Source organism: Thunnus maccoyii, chromosome 2, assembly GCF_910596095.1.
Source record: "Thunnus maccoyii chromosome 2, fThuMac1.1, whole genome shotgun sequence".
NCBI classification, from domain to species: domain Eukaryota; kingdom Metazoa; phylum Chordata; class Actinopteri; order Scombriformes; family Scombridae; genus Thunnus; species Thunnus maccoyii.
In genome coordinates this window covers 22770978-22785773 of record NC_056534.1, presented here as the reverse complement: position 1 = coordinate 22785773, position 14796 = coordinate 22770978, and the positions used below count along the sequence as shown (strand labels likewise).

The following is a 14796-nucleotide window of genomic DNA, read 5'->3' as shown; positions in this document are numbered from 1 at the left end:
AGCATCTCATTTTATTGTACAAGTTTGGCAACTGCAAGCAACTTAAGGTTTATGGAGGTGAACAATTATCGAGCAAAACAGCTGCTTTAGTTTTTTTTCAGTGGTTCTAAACATCTATTAAAAATAATCTGAGAATGTATAACATGGTATTTTTAGCTAGGCTCTATGGATGGCAAGTCCATCTGTCGGTTGGTCAGTCGATCCACTTCTTTACTTCAGATTAAACAGCATTCATGGTCCCCAGAGGATAAATCCTACTGACTTTGGTGATCCCCTAACTTTTCCTCTAGTGCCACCATGAAGTTCAAATTTATGGTTTTGAGTGAAATGTCTCAACAACTATTAGATGCACTGCTGTAAAATGTGGTACACACATTCATGTCCCCTGTCAGGACGAATTGTAATAATTTTGGTGATCCCCTTACTTAGTAGCACCATCTGGTCAAATTTTCAATTTGTCTAAAAATTTGGTTTATGTCTAAGCACATGCAAAACTAATGACATTCAGCTGTACTTTGTGGTTAGCATGCTAACACACTAAACTAAGATGGTGATTATAGTAAAAATCATACCTACTTAGCAACAGCATGTTAGTATTGTCATTGTGAGCATGCTGATGTTAGCATTTACTGTGCCTTATTACAGCCTTGCAGAGCCACTAGCATGGCTAGACTTAGAGTCTTGTTCTATCCCATAAACTAAAGTGGTTTGTTGTTTTTTGCTTGCTTGTCCATAACACATTTTATGTAAAGTAACCAATAACACTTATTACTACTATGTTATTGAGCAACCTAGCTATAGCTCATAGTTGTTATGACATTCAATGTAATTTCAGCAGTTTCAAAGCATCAACAATGACCTTGGAGGAAAACAACTGTCTTGATTGTTACAAAAAGTTACTTAGTTACTAGTCACTTTTATGACAAGGAAAAGTATTTAAGTATTAGCATCAAAATATACTTTCAGTATTGAAAGTAAAAGTATTTATAATGCAAAATGGCCCATTCCAGAATATATATTATATTATTGGATTATGATTATTGAAGCATCAACATATAAGCATCACTTTCACGTTGTAGCTGGTAAAGTTGGGGCTTATCGTAACTACTTTATATACTGCTGTGTAGCTTTATCTTTAATAAAACATAATTGCTTTTTCGATTATATTTTGTATTCATAATCTACTTTTGCAAAGTAACTAAACCTGCCTGATAAATGTATTGGAGTAAAAAGTACAATATTGTAGTGGAGCAGAATTACTCAAGTAAAGTACAAGTACCTCAAAATTAATTCACATATTATGTGAAAACCACATAATTACTATATATTATATAGTAATTATACTAATTAACAAAATGTTACTGTCATGTAATTGAGTAAAATCTCAGTGTTGTATGTAGCTTTGTGGCCCTTTGGGCCATGCAAATGTCTGTGCAGTGACAGAGTTTAAACTCTTGATACACAGACAGGACACATTGGAAGTTTGTCGAGGATTAAAGGCACAGACTGATTTTGCATTGTGGTCCAGCAGGCTGCTCAGCCATCCAGCCAAGCACACAGACAGATGTCCAAACCGCTCGCCAGGCACAACAACTAACTGTCCATCCAGCCAGCAGCACATACAGTCTCATCAACCCACAGAAGGAAGTGTTAGTCCTTACAAGAGACACATAATCCAAGAAAGCAGAGGTAATGAACTACTCTGCTGTTCAACTGATGATACTGGACTGCTATTTTAATATGTGGATCATAAAGGGACAATACACTGATATACTCTACTTGTGTCTGGGCCAAAGCCAATACACATCTACATACTGTATCTATGGGCCAGTATTACCTCGCAACATCCGGTAAACCTTTTTTAATTCTTTCTTTAAACCCCTATCATCAAGTCAACAGTAAACTACTCAAAGACATTTCATGCAGTTTTAAACAACTTCAAAGAAAGTCAATAGCATTTCAACCATGGGACATACACATTCTAATCATTTACACATATACAGTTTCAATATAACTGGTTTAATTATGTGCATATTTAATCATATATATATATATATATTCGAAAGACTGCACATTAGTTTACAACTAAGGCTTATCCTGAACCACTTTATCCATATAGACTTGATTGAAATTAAACAACAGAAGCTTTCAATTTGCTTAATAAATCACTTTCCTTCTGCTGACAGTTATTATTTAAAACCATGATGTTGTAGATGAGGATATGTTTGTGAATGGTAGCTTGTTACAGGAATGCCCATGACAATGGGAATGTCATAAGGTTTTCTTGCCATCGTCTTTACTGTCAACCAGAGCCATAGCCAGGGTTTAGAAATTAGTGAGATCCAGAGTTTTTTCTTTTAATGGAGCTTATTTACTGCATTTCTGGATGAGCAAATGCCTGATGGGGATACCTATGCTGCACTATTGCCCCCTTTTTCTGCATCTGTAAATACCTGACCCTGTGTAACTTTATTCTTTAATTTTACAAGATTGAAAGGATGTTTGTAGTTAAAGGTTTGTTATTAAAGGTGTTTCAGATCAGCTTTCTGTCATTAGCGGCTCCTGGGTAAATACACCTCACTCTAGGTTTGGAAGGAGCAAAATTATTAAGTGTATAATAATATGTGTGAGTGCACATACCAACCTGGCAACACATACGCCCCCACCAGAACACCGATCATTCTTCTAGATGTCAGTGCTCTTGCTACATTTTTGTTCCTAGGCAGTCTGAAGCTGGGGGGCTTTACTTCAAAGACACCCATTGGATCCTCCAAAATGGATTTCACTCAGAAAAAAGACTTGCCTGAGACAGGTGAAGTTTATGCTCTTTGCATGCTTGATGGCTTCTAAATAAAAAAACTTTTTATGTATGTCTTTATTTAACCAGAAGTGACTCACTGAGATTATGAAATCTCTTTTACAGGAGTAGCTCAACCAAGACAGCAGTGGCACATTGAACATAAAACAGAGGTTACGATAAAAAAACAGACCACAAACTTATATCAAAATAGATCAAATATGAAGTGAACAATCAAGCACATATGATGATGTGTTAAGAATAACGTTAAACTGATCAAATCATAGCATCAATACGCCATTTCAAGGAATGTAGAATCAGATAAAATATTAAATTTAGCAAAAATAAATACATAATTATTTGTAATAATGTTTACAAATCCCAGATATCTGTACTCAGATACAGACTCAATCTCTGCACCTTGACAGTAAATGGTGAAGGGCTTCTTCCTGAGATGGTGTGGAGCAGTAAATAGTCATCTGCATAAAAGTGACCATTTGCAGGAGGAACATCTAGACCAAGAATGTTAATTTAAATTGTAAAAGAAGTGGTCCCAGGACTGAATCCTATGGGGCACCCTTGTTAACATTTAGAGACTTTGATTTAAGACCTTCAACCCATACATATTGTGCTTCTGCCTGATAAATAGTTACAAACTACTGTACAAATTTAAGAGAGACTACAGAAACACTGAGGAGTTTGCTCTTCACTCGTTTACTGTTATCAGTTAACTCCCAGCTCCCAGACTAAGCAGAAGGAGGTTACCTCTTCCAACTTTGTTCATATTATTTGTCAAGTTCTAGGACTCAGTGCTGTATCAAAGAGCAACCTGTCTTTTCTCTTTTGTACACACCTGAGGAACCTGAAATATGCACTGTAATGGCCAAATGAGAGCTTTTGCTAAGTGGCTTATTACATTGCTACTGTCTAACCAGGAAAAATCTACATATTAAAAGAGGAATGTCAGCATTTAAATTCTAACTTGATGCCTGTCTTCTAGCCTGGATACATGTATCCCCTCTTTATACTTGCATACTTTACCATAACATTTGAATCTTGAGTTAAGCATTCGTATTTCCAGAGTCATCTAAGACTACTCTAATTATCTGCATAAATAGTATTCTGTCTGCTGTGCAATAAAAAAAAATAAAAAAATAAACAGTTTCTCAAATCTGTTCCCTAATCAAAACAATCATGGTAGCTGGAAATGACCAACTCATTTTCTATTATTCAACATTATTACACACAATCCATTTATTATATGAAACAGGCAAGGAGATATATCATTTTTCTACTACCTGTATTAGAATCAGCACAGCTATGGGGGGAAGGTGGCCACTCCATTGGTCCCCCAGCGTGTTGTAAATATGTTGGGTATGAAAATGGCAATACTATATGGATTGGCTAATTGGATTGTAAACTGACATAGTTTTGTTTTGTTTTTTAAACAGCTCATCTTGTAATGCAAGACAAATTTTAGAGATAGATTGGGAAAGTCGGTGTATTCACTTTGTGTCCTCAACTTGAAATCAGCTTTCTTTGAACCTTCAGCTGAGATCCTGAATGACCTCGTCTCTGCCTGGGCTCTGCATAGCAGACAACACAAGTGTTGATATGTTTTAATGTGTCATTGTTAACTCCCCAGATAACAGACTAAACTTGCTCAGCTTTAGTCTCAGGCTGAGGAAGTTCAGAAGCGTGATTGATTCTCTGTCACTGCAGAAAACTTCAAAAAGAGCTTCAAATGGCATGCAGTTAACTGGCCTTCTGCTTCCAGACTGCTCCTTTTTTCACTCCTTTAAAATCTTATTAGACATCACATCAGAGACTCTGGACTTATTCAACTGTGTCACTCCCGCTAGGATAGCCACTTATCCTGTCAACCCCCCCCTACCCACCGGACATGGCAGGACCCTTATTAACAGGCAAGGCTCCAGTGGGTCGTACCAAAACCCCCATGGGGGGGGGGTGGTCATCAACACTGTGCCGCTGCGCTGCTGAGTGACAGCTAAACGGCTTAAAATGTCACTTTGAATAAGAAGCAGGCCACACACAGGGACTCACACACAGTGTATACAGGGATTCACACACACAAATGCATGCACACACAGTCACTCACTCAAATGCATGCATAGCAGATTGTAGTGTCTTTTGGATTTTTTTCTCTGGATGACAGTTGTGTTTCTGTAGGTGGCGCTCTTTTCTTTGTTCAACTGAGGCGATAAAACTTGAAACCTTAATAGAAGAAAGTGGAGAATAAAAACTTTTTTGAGATTTTCATTGTCTTGAGACACTGCATGCGATGAAACAGATCTCGCACCAAAATCTCTAAAAGTTATTCTTTGTTTCTACATGACGTACGAAGAGGGTTGTTTTGTCCACCCTTTGTGTGATGACTGATTCTACCAAACATTTCTTACACTACACAGACTGACAGAGTCTCTTAATGTTACTGCACAGCTGATCAAAAACTGGTCTTATCTTGGTTAAGCAGTTGTTGAGACATTCTTACTATTATCCAGAACAGGACATGGTTCTTTCAACAGTTCGAAGTGCTATGTTTTCTGTTCAAGCACTTTCACATATTGCCAGTGGAGTTCCCTGCTGTAGACAACTGATTTTATGCTGCAGACAACTTACATTTTATGCTGATATTCTTATCTTAAAATTGTGTATCTAGCATGGTGAGTATCTCTGCTCATCAAAGCACCAAGCCTCCTCTGACATTTGGTTCTTTATTTATGCTCTTCCCTCCCGCAGATGATATTTTTTCCCTGGGATGTTCATATGAAATGGTGGTCACACACATGTTCTGACAGTGGAAGGAACAATGAGACAAGTGAAAGTTATTTTATTGACAGGCATTGATTCAAGTTTAATTCAGTTGTGTTTTAGGTGTAATGTAGTCATGCAGCTGTTAGCAGGTCAGGATCTCAAATGTAGTTACATGAAATCAAATTATAATGTGATTACATTAATGTGTTATTATATCATCACATTACTCTTAAGACTAAGAAACAGTGTCTATAGTGTTATAACTGGCTTAAACCTGCATTAACTGATTTTTTGGCCACTTGGGGGGAGTTTATTAATCTGGGAACACTGACATTATGACTTTATGGGCTCTATTTCTGTGAACACAGCGAGGTGTGAGTGCACACTCAGTTACATGGTGGGATCAGAAAGAATATATTATCAGTGGGTGTGTCAGGGACAGGTGTTGAAATCATTAAATTACCTATTTTCCTCTACTTTAAAAGGAGTGTGCTCTGCCAATTCAGTGGTGGAAGACACAGAGCAGCCCAGAGCTCTTCTTCCCCCAAAAAAAGAATCACCAAGACATACCAAGAATCACCAAGATTAATCACTGTAAACAATCTGCAAAGGCCTGTCAAATTAAGTCAGCACTTTTCCTCAAGTTATTATTTTGTGGCAGCCAGGTACACAATGCTCCTGTTTTTCTTCAACTAAGTCCTGCACTGGTTCAAGTACCACAGGGACACAATACACACATACTCTACATGCCCTGAAAAATAGCATTAAATGTAGCTATACAGTCAAACAAAAGTGTCACCAACAAAACAATGCACATGCAAACAAACACACCTGGTTTAAAGTGTGCATTTGAGTCAATGTAAGGTTTACCAGGATAGTGCATCCATGCTTGTTCACTTCTGTCTCAACTGTGTGTTTCACAATTTTACTGTTCAGTTCTCTTGAATGAACCCTGAATGATCAACTTTTTTGGTTAAGTGAGGACAGAAACAGGGGTGCTCTTTAGTGTTTGTTTGTTCACTTAACAGTGATCTCATTCAACACCAAAACACTTGATAGTAAATACAAAAACCCACCCCCCAGATAATCAATTCATTGATAACTGATGTGTATCTATGACATGATGTCACTGTAGATGTGCACTTATTTTATGCACCTAGATAGCTGTAACAAGGGGAGTTTGTGACCACTAAGATGACTCAAAAACAAACTAATAGCAACAGTCCTGATAAACTTTGGATTGCCATACTCCATGAAGTCAAAATATACTGTAGCTGTCTGGATAGACAGTACAAGCAACCTTTTGAAATTAGAGGGTGTCATTTGATTTTAGAGTTCATTTAAAACATATTTAATAAGGGTGGATAGTGAGGCTCACCCTCAGTTTTAATTGTGTTTACTGATAGTGAAAGCAAGATGGAACAGGTTGAAGAAAAACTGCTAAAATATCATTAGGGATATTAGCTAATTATTCTTTTTTCATCTAATTATGCTTTTCTGATGCTTATTTGTGTCTTTAACAAAGTTAGTTAGTAGCAGAGAACTATATATCAATTTCCTTCCAGGCATGCAAAAGGCACCTCTTACACTGCCCAGCATCAGTCTTGAAGGATAGTTTCACATTTTTCAAGTCTGTCATAAAACAATAGTGACATGTCCTCATGTATCTTGTAAAAGTTATAATATTATCTTATAAAGGAGGTCCCCACACCAGGAATCTCCCAGATCATAGAGGACTGTGCTGACTACTGAGCTAAAACTTTAGTCATTGCCTCATTGCAGACAGACCTCTACCGATTTATATACCCATAACAAAGAGACAGCACACCGTGTAACATGTGGGGAAGAACTTCAAAGGTGATTCTTGCTTTGCATTTTTCATTAATTGCCTATTTTTTTTACAACCTATGGAGTATGGAGTGTGTCAGTAGCTCAGCTTTATCTTTGGGGAACACCCCCAACTCCGGGACTGATGTCCATATTAGGAAATGTGCATCATGTTGCAGGTGGTTGTGACTCCCCTCGTTGAGACCTGCTGATAGATGTAACCGTGGAGCAGTGGACAGAGACTGAGATAGCGATGTAACCGACCTGCACGCTGGTATTTGACATGTTTTGGTTTTTTTTTCTTCCTGAACACAAATAATTCTTAAAATATTTGTATGAAATAAATATTCATAAAAAAAAAACAAAAAAATAATGTATTTGTATTTGGGCACACCCCAAGTGCAAAAATGTCAAAATTCAGAACTAATATAAGGCTTCAGCATTTATAGATAAACAAATCAAGTGGGTCTATTCAGCGTTAATATTTTTAGTGCAATATTATCTCCTTATGTTTCCACAGACAGCGTTTCCTTGCTGAGCTGTGGCAGATGGATTGTCGCACAAAGAGGGAATTTTGTTCTAACTGATACTGATGAATTCTCACACTATTTTCAGCTGAACTTTGGAAGTAATTCCTCCACAGAATGAGGACTTATGATTTGTCCTTAGATAGGAGGAATGATTATAGCCAACAATAACTAAAAGTACTGCAGTGCACAAAAGATCATGTGAGAACTGTTTTCAGACAGGCTTGAAAAAATGTGAACTTATCTGTAGAAATGAGTCCATTTGTGTGTCAATGATCACACTAACTTTGAATTAACCACTGGTTTATTAAGATTAAAGATTAAAAAACAATCATATGAACAGAGAGCCTACATGCAAGACTGCCCTAGATAGAGCATAGAGCGCGTTGATTGGCTTAGCTGTAAACACATCTACAGGTACGCTGGCTCATAATGAACAAACAGAACAATCTAGCCAAATAATCTACATTATCCTTTCATATATGATAGTGCACTCGATTTTACTTGACTGCAGCCATGCAATTTTACATTGTGTTGGTAAATACCTTTCTAAATTGAAAAAACAGTGAAACAAAATTTGGGAGGTAAACCAGCCTTAAGTATGAATGAATGATTGTTATGCCCAGGTCTAGGGGCATGAGGGCCCAACATAAGAACAAAGAAGTGAAGGGCGATGAATGCAAAAAAAAGAAGCAATTTATTGCTTCACCATGTGAGCAGTATGACAATTTGACAGATGACTGGGTTACTTGTTAAAATGACTTGATTTTCAATGAAGTTAGGCTTCAGGGTGAATCAAGACCAAAACAATAAACAGAACCAATTATCTCAACCAAAACAATTTCTAACTATTCCCTAATCAAACAAAAGAGTAAACAAAAGACATTTACTAAACCTAACTCCCTATACTAACAAAAACAGGAAAAACTGTGTACAAAAGGAAATGGCGTTTCACCCATACTGCTTTAAGAAAGTTTAGTGGTTTTAACTATTTACAAAGTTAGAGCTATTTGCAGAGTGCATGATTTACAAGGTCTGAGCGATAACACTACACAAAGCAAAGCAGCTATAGCAAAGTGCTAGACTAACACAGACTAACCAGAAGGCTACACATGTTAACAATGACCCCATAACTACAACAAAACGAGAAATCAGACTCAGTCTACGCTCACATTCCTATCAATATCCAACAAACACAACGCTTGACAAAAGGTGTAGGGATGAGGGTCTGCTGCCAGCATCTACCCGCGGCATCACCTGGAAACCCCAGATGTCAGTAGACTGGCGTCTTGAACCAGCCAATCCATGGCAACTGCAGCACTGAAGGGCAGCCAATCCGGGATGGAACTGGCACCTGTCAATAAACATAGATCCCACACAGAAAAGACAGAGCTCCCGCTCTGTTATGAAAAGCATTGCACAATTCAATAGTACACACAAAACTATACGGCAGACGGCCATAACAATGATTATTATTAATTTTCAGGCTTTTAAGATTTTGCGAGGTCAACTTACCAAAACCATTGCATTGTCCTGTAGTAGAAGCACAGACCTGTAAGATATATATTTCTTTCCTGATTTCACATTTTGAAACTTTTAATTACAAGTTTTTTTCAGCAACCAGTTTAACACAATGAAATGTCTTGCATATTTTTCCTACTTATACTAAAGGCACAGTGTGTCAATCAGACTTTTCCATTACTAAAAGAGTTATGGCTAAAAACAACAAAAGAAGTTGTTAGTAAATGTTGCTTTAACATACAGTATTTTCTTACGAAGGTGTGTTTTAAACCATGTCTCCTCAATTTAGCTGCCAGGGAGGTAGAGATGCTGAGGACACACTGCTGATGAGTAGCACAGAACCTTGAGAAGAGTGTTTGTTGGCAGTGCATTTTGAGTCTCGCTTTCTTGTTGGCAAATTAATGGATCTGGAGATTAAAGCAGCATTATGTAAGATACCGGTGTAAACATTCTTATGATCTGCCTCCAAAGAAGAAGCTGAGACTGCATTAGAGAACAATGGCCCATCCTCACTAATTGAGATACAAGAGATTCCCTCTGTCACATCCAATGTCACCAGTGGTGAATCATGTTGCAACTATAATCTTAAAAGCACTAGGGAACAAACATCCCTTAAGAGTGTCAAAAAATATCTTACTCATCTATACATATGCCTATAGCCCATGTGAACACGTGATGATCATGACTGGTCTGTCTGCTCAGTGCTGTCACATCACAGAGGATGACTACAACTAACATAATGTATCTGGTTTCTGGCAGTAATGGAGATAAAACACAGCCAAAAATTGAAAAGATAAAACAAATTACAGAATTGTGAAGTGGGAGGGGCAGCTGGTTCTGTACGTGGTTTTCCCCATTCTGTATTCCCTTTTCAAATTTTTCTTTAATGCTGCAATACATGACATTCAGCCAAACAGACCAAAACGTGTGTGTCGTTTACTCAATAAAGTTGGAAAAAAAAAAAAAAGTCAACAGCTCACCAAACTCAGATCAAACTATCAAACTAGGCAGTGCTGATTACATATGGATCAAGATTCTGTGCATTGCCTATTTCTCACCTTAAATGCTTTCAGAAACATATTTTAGTGTACTGTTTAGCTGTAATTTGAGAAAGTTTGTGACCCAGCCATCAACTTGGAAACAGACGTGGAGGACACAGAGGGACTTACATACACTAACATGCACATGTGGCCGGTGCAGCTACCAAAACAAAGAACAGAGGCTCGGATAACAACACACCCAGAGAGAGTGTGACTTCATTAACTGCCCAGGTTGCCATTATCCTTACATATCCTTACATAGCAAGTAGTTGTTTGCTGACATCCAGTGAGGCTCAATGTCATTTATTGCACCTTTAAACTATATACTGATTATTAAAGCTAACACAGAATCACTGGACTCTCCCTGAATCATTTGGGAACAAAACATTACTACTTGCTGAATTCATCCAAAATTAACCCAGAATCGGAAAATAAACTGATTTAATCTGAAATCTTAAAAATCAGTTTTCTTAACATTGTAATCTTTAACTCCCTCTTAATTTGATTTCCCTTAAATGTGTCTTGCATCATAAGGCGTGCACATTTTGGGCCACCAGTAGTAGCCTGGATTCTGTAATGTCTGAACCAAGCGGCAAAAATGAAACCAATGCAGAAGTGCCAAACACTGCAGTTCCTTGAATGGCCGCTTCAAGTGACAGGTCGCTAGCTGCTAGGTGGCTTGTTTCAGCAACCAGGCTTCATTTGGCCCACCTCAGCTCCACCTATCACAGACAGACTCTTGTCCCTTGCAACTCTGGATAGTTCAATGCCCAGTTCCCCTTTCCCGGCCTCGCTGATCCTCACAGTAGAGGCTATAGTACAACCATCAAATGTACAAACTTTAAGGTATAAAAAATGTATGCTTCCCTGGGAGAGTTTCAAAGTTAAGAATCTTGGATTGGACGTATTGTCTAATTTGTTGGTAATGAAAACAATGCGAGTGAGGCAGCTCAAATTTCTCTCTCAGCAGACTAAATGATGCAAACCATCCATGTACATACAGGTTTCAATAGAATTTAGACCCTTCTCCCTCCAGGCATGGTAGGTTTTGTCTGACCACCAGGGTAAAAAGGAGTGGTTGAAACAAACTAGTGTTTGTACAGAGATCTCTGGTAGACACATACCACTTCTAAGCTGGTTTAGAATTCTGACAGAGTTTTTCTAGTTTAGAGAACAGCATGGCTGGCAGGGAAGAGTTGGTAACAAAGTTAGCCTCAATATGGAACCACAAGGGGGCCCCAGAGGCCGACTTACCCGTAGATCCTGTTGCTAAAACATGAGAGCCCTAACATTGGCAGGCCAGTAGTAGTGTCTGAATACAGGTAAGCCCAGTCCTCCTTCAGACTTGGCTTTTGCAAATGCAAATTTTCAAGGTTTTGGCAAAGACAGAAACCTGGGAAGGAAAAACATTTTAAATGAATTTATACGGCCAATCATGGACAGAGGTAGGATTTTCCAACTTTCTATGCTCTGAGTTTTGAGTCCACAAAATTTAGTTTGGATATTAGTTTAGGATCTTTGGGTATTGTCAAGCCAAGATAGGTAAGGTGATCTCTAACTATTTGTCACTTTTTGTCTAATTGATTGTGATTCCAGTGTATCCAGCCAAAAGAGGTGATTAAATCTAGGAGAGAGGGGACTGATTTTTCTGAGTTTCGTCTAAACTTTACTGGAAAAATTTGGCTCGTCTTGATAAGATAAGATAAGATAAAACTTAATTGATCCCACAAAGGGAATTTAGGTGTTACAGCAGCAAGCTACAAGTAACATCGGGGAACATACACAATATGCAAATGTCTATATAAATAAATAATGTACACAAAAACAGAAAAAAATAGAAGCCAGAAGGTGCAAAACCCAAGATGTAGCTGCTCCAAACTGACAAGTGCAAGGATATGTATAAAGATGATAAGTGCAGGAATATGTCAGCACAGACCCTGAGGTTGGGTGGTTCAGTGTGAGATGTAACACATATCAATAGTAATACTAAGACAAACAGATGCAACGAGACATTACTCAAACAAACAAGCAAAAGCTGCTGCAACAGGCTGCCTACTGCAATATGCCATCTTGGATATACAGAATCATCTATGATTGGACCATTAATATTGAGGAAGGTTAACAGAAATTAACATATGGTGCCAGATTCCATGATATACCTGCACCTCAGTTTGTGTTACTCAGTTGCTTTGATATGGGTTTCCTGCAGGAAAATCACATCTGCGTATAGAGATTTAAGATGTGTAAAGACCTTGTCCCTTTTAACAGCTTGGCCAAGCCCCTTGACATGCCATAAGACTATTGTGGTATCTTTTCCCCCCAGCTGCGTTCTACCATGAGACCTCTGCATATGAGAGTAAGAGAGAGGTTATTGTGGTTGAACACATAAATAGTAAATACAGGAAATAGATATAGGAAAAAGAACATATATAGAGTTTACATTACATCTGGAAAGGCGTGGTGTAGAGTCATTACCTCACTGGTGTAGTCCGGGAAGTTCAAGATCTTACTGCCCTTGTACTCAATGGGTTGTAGTCTTCCACAGTGCAGGATCAGCTCTTAAACTTGAAAGTGGTGGATGTGTGCCAGGATGGTGTGTGGCTTAGCACCAGTGGCCAGCTTCGGCTGAAGAGAGCAGTGTGCGTGGTCGACTTCAACTGGGTGTGTGAATTGCTCTTCTGGAGACAAATTCGGTGGGTTTACCTTCCTCTTTGCCCCCCTGTATTCCCCAGATCTTAATATTGTGTCTCCGGGAGCAGGCCTCTTGGTTGAGCACTTTGGTTTGGGGCTGGCTGTTGTGTTTTGTTAGGTCTGAGTACTTAGTTTCAAGCTCTTGTATACATGCTTCGAGGTTACTTGCAGCTCTTGGTTAGCCACATGGGCTTGTGAGTCAGCCTGTGAGGCCACAAATGTCTGAAAGTTGGTTTCAAAAGCATCAAGACGTCTGTTAATGCCACACAGATCTGACTTGGACATCTCCTTGCAAAGTTCCTTGCACACAGGATAAGTTTGTCTGGCGATTAGCTCTGGTGGCATGGCTGTCAGTAGTCCTGGCTTTGGAGACGTTTGGCTTCAGTATTGTCAGACTTTTCCATACGCCTACAATAGTTTAGATAGAGAAACTAGACACACACAGTTGGCCCATGAATGAATAAAATACAGTATAATAATTTTGTGGAGGTTGCGGAGAGGAACACTGACCAAACACGTTTAATCCATACTCCTGGGCACTAGTGCCCCCCGCCTCAAAAGATTCTTAAAAGATCTCGTTATTGGAAGGTTACAGGTTTTTAAGTTAATGCATTAGGAATGGGCTATATGATGAATAGGCTCAAAACAACATTTGACTGAAGCAATTTTCACTGGAATTGGTTTCATGTTAAAATATATGCCATCTGAATAAATATGAAATATAAAGTTTTAGCTAGCTATATATATATTGAGCATTAATTCCAAAAGCTTGGGGGAGTTTGGCGATTTTGTATTTGTCGTGAAAAAGCTGACTTTATCCTCTCTTTGGCACCTTTCATTGCGTAGACCAAATACACTGCTCAAAATTGGCTCAAAGACTAGAGTGTTTTGAACTCGAAAGGGTATTAATGTCCACAGTTTGTGCTATATTGCAATAAATCTGTACCTAATACAATTTTAAATGCAATTTTAAACTTTTTCAAGTCGTCTTTGCCCTCCCCCCCAAAGTCCATTTTTCTCCTCTCTCTCCTCTCAATGGGTGTCACGGTGGCTCACAGTGGTTAGCACTTATGCCTCACAGCAAGAAGGTCCTGGATTCGAACACTGGCCGTCCCAGGTCCTCTCTGTGTGGAGTTTGCATGTTCTCCCTGTGTTCACATGGGTTTCCGCCGGGTACTCCGGTTTCCTCCCACCATCAAAGACATGCTTGTTAGGGTTAATACTTCCGCATAAGTAATTCTTCTTGTCCTATTTTAGGAACCACAGGGGGATGACGAAGCAGAACGCTCATCAAGATATGTCCCCCACCCTGAGTTTCGACCCCCGAGTTCCTAGACGCTCCAGCCTCTTTGTGATTCCTTTTGGTCCCCGGTCGTCCCCATGCCATCGACCCCCTCAATCCCTCTCCTCGACCCCCATCCAGCCCACCATACACTATCCTCATCCAATCCTGAACCCTCTCGACAATCCAAATAAAACTACTTTTTGTACTGTTCAAATGGTCTTTGTTAGTGAATGGTGCATAAAAGTGAAAACAACAAACTAAATTAACATAACCAAATTGAAATGGCTTCTGTGGGGAGGAGGGGAGAGCTGGAGCAGGAAGTCAGAGAGAGGT

General features: G+C 38.8%; 1 long non-coding RNA gene across 1 annotated transcript; it reads right to left on the bottom strand.

The window, feature by feature from the left end:
* Positions 1-8296: 8296 nt before the first annotated feature.
* On the bottom strand, positions 8297-13195 carry LOC121885630. Its single transcript, XR_006092591.1, has 4 exons — positions 12963-13195; positions 11742-11880; positions 9442-9478; positions 8297-9326 (listed from the first exon to the last, which is right to left on the bottom strand). It is a non-coding gene; the product is annotated as an uncharacterized LOC121885630 (long non-coding RNA).
* Between the last annotated feature and the right edge of the window lie 1601 nt (positions 13196-14796).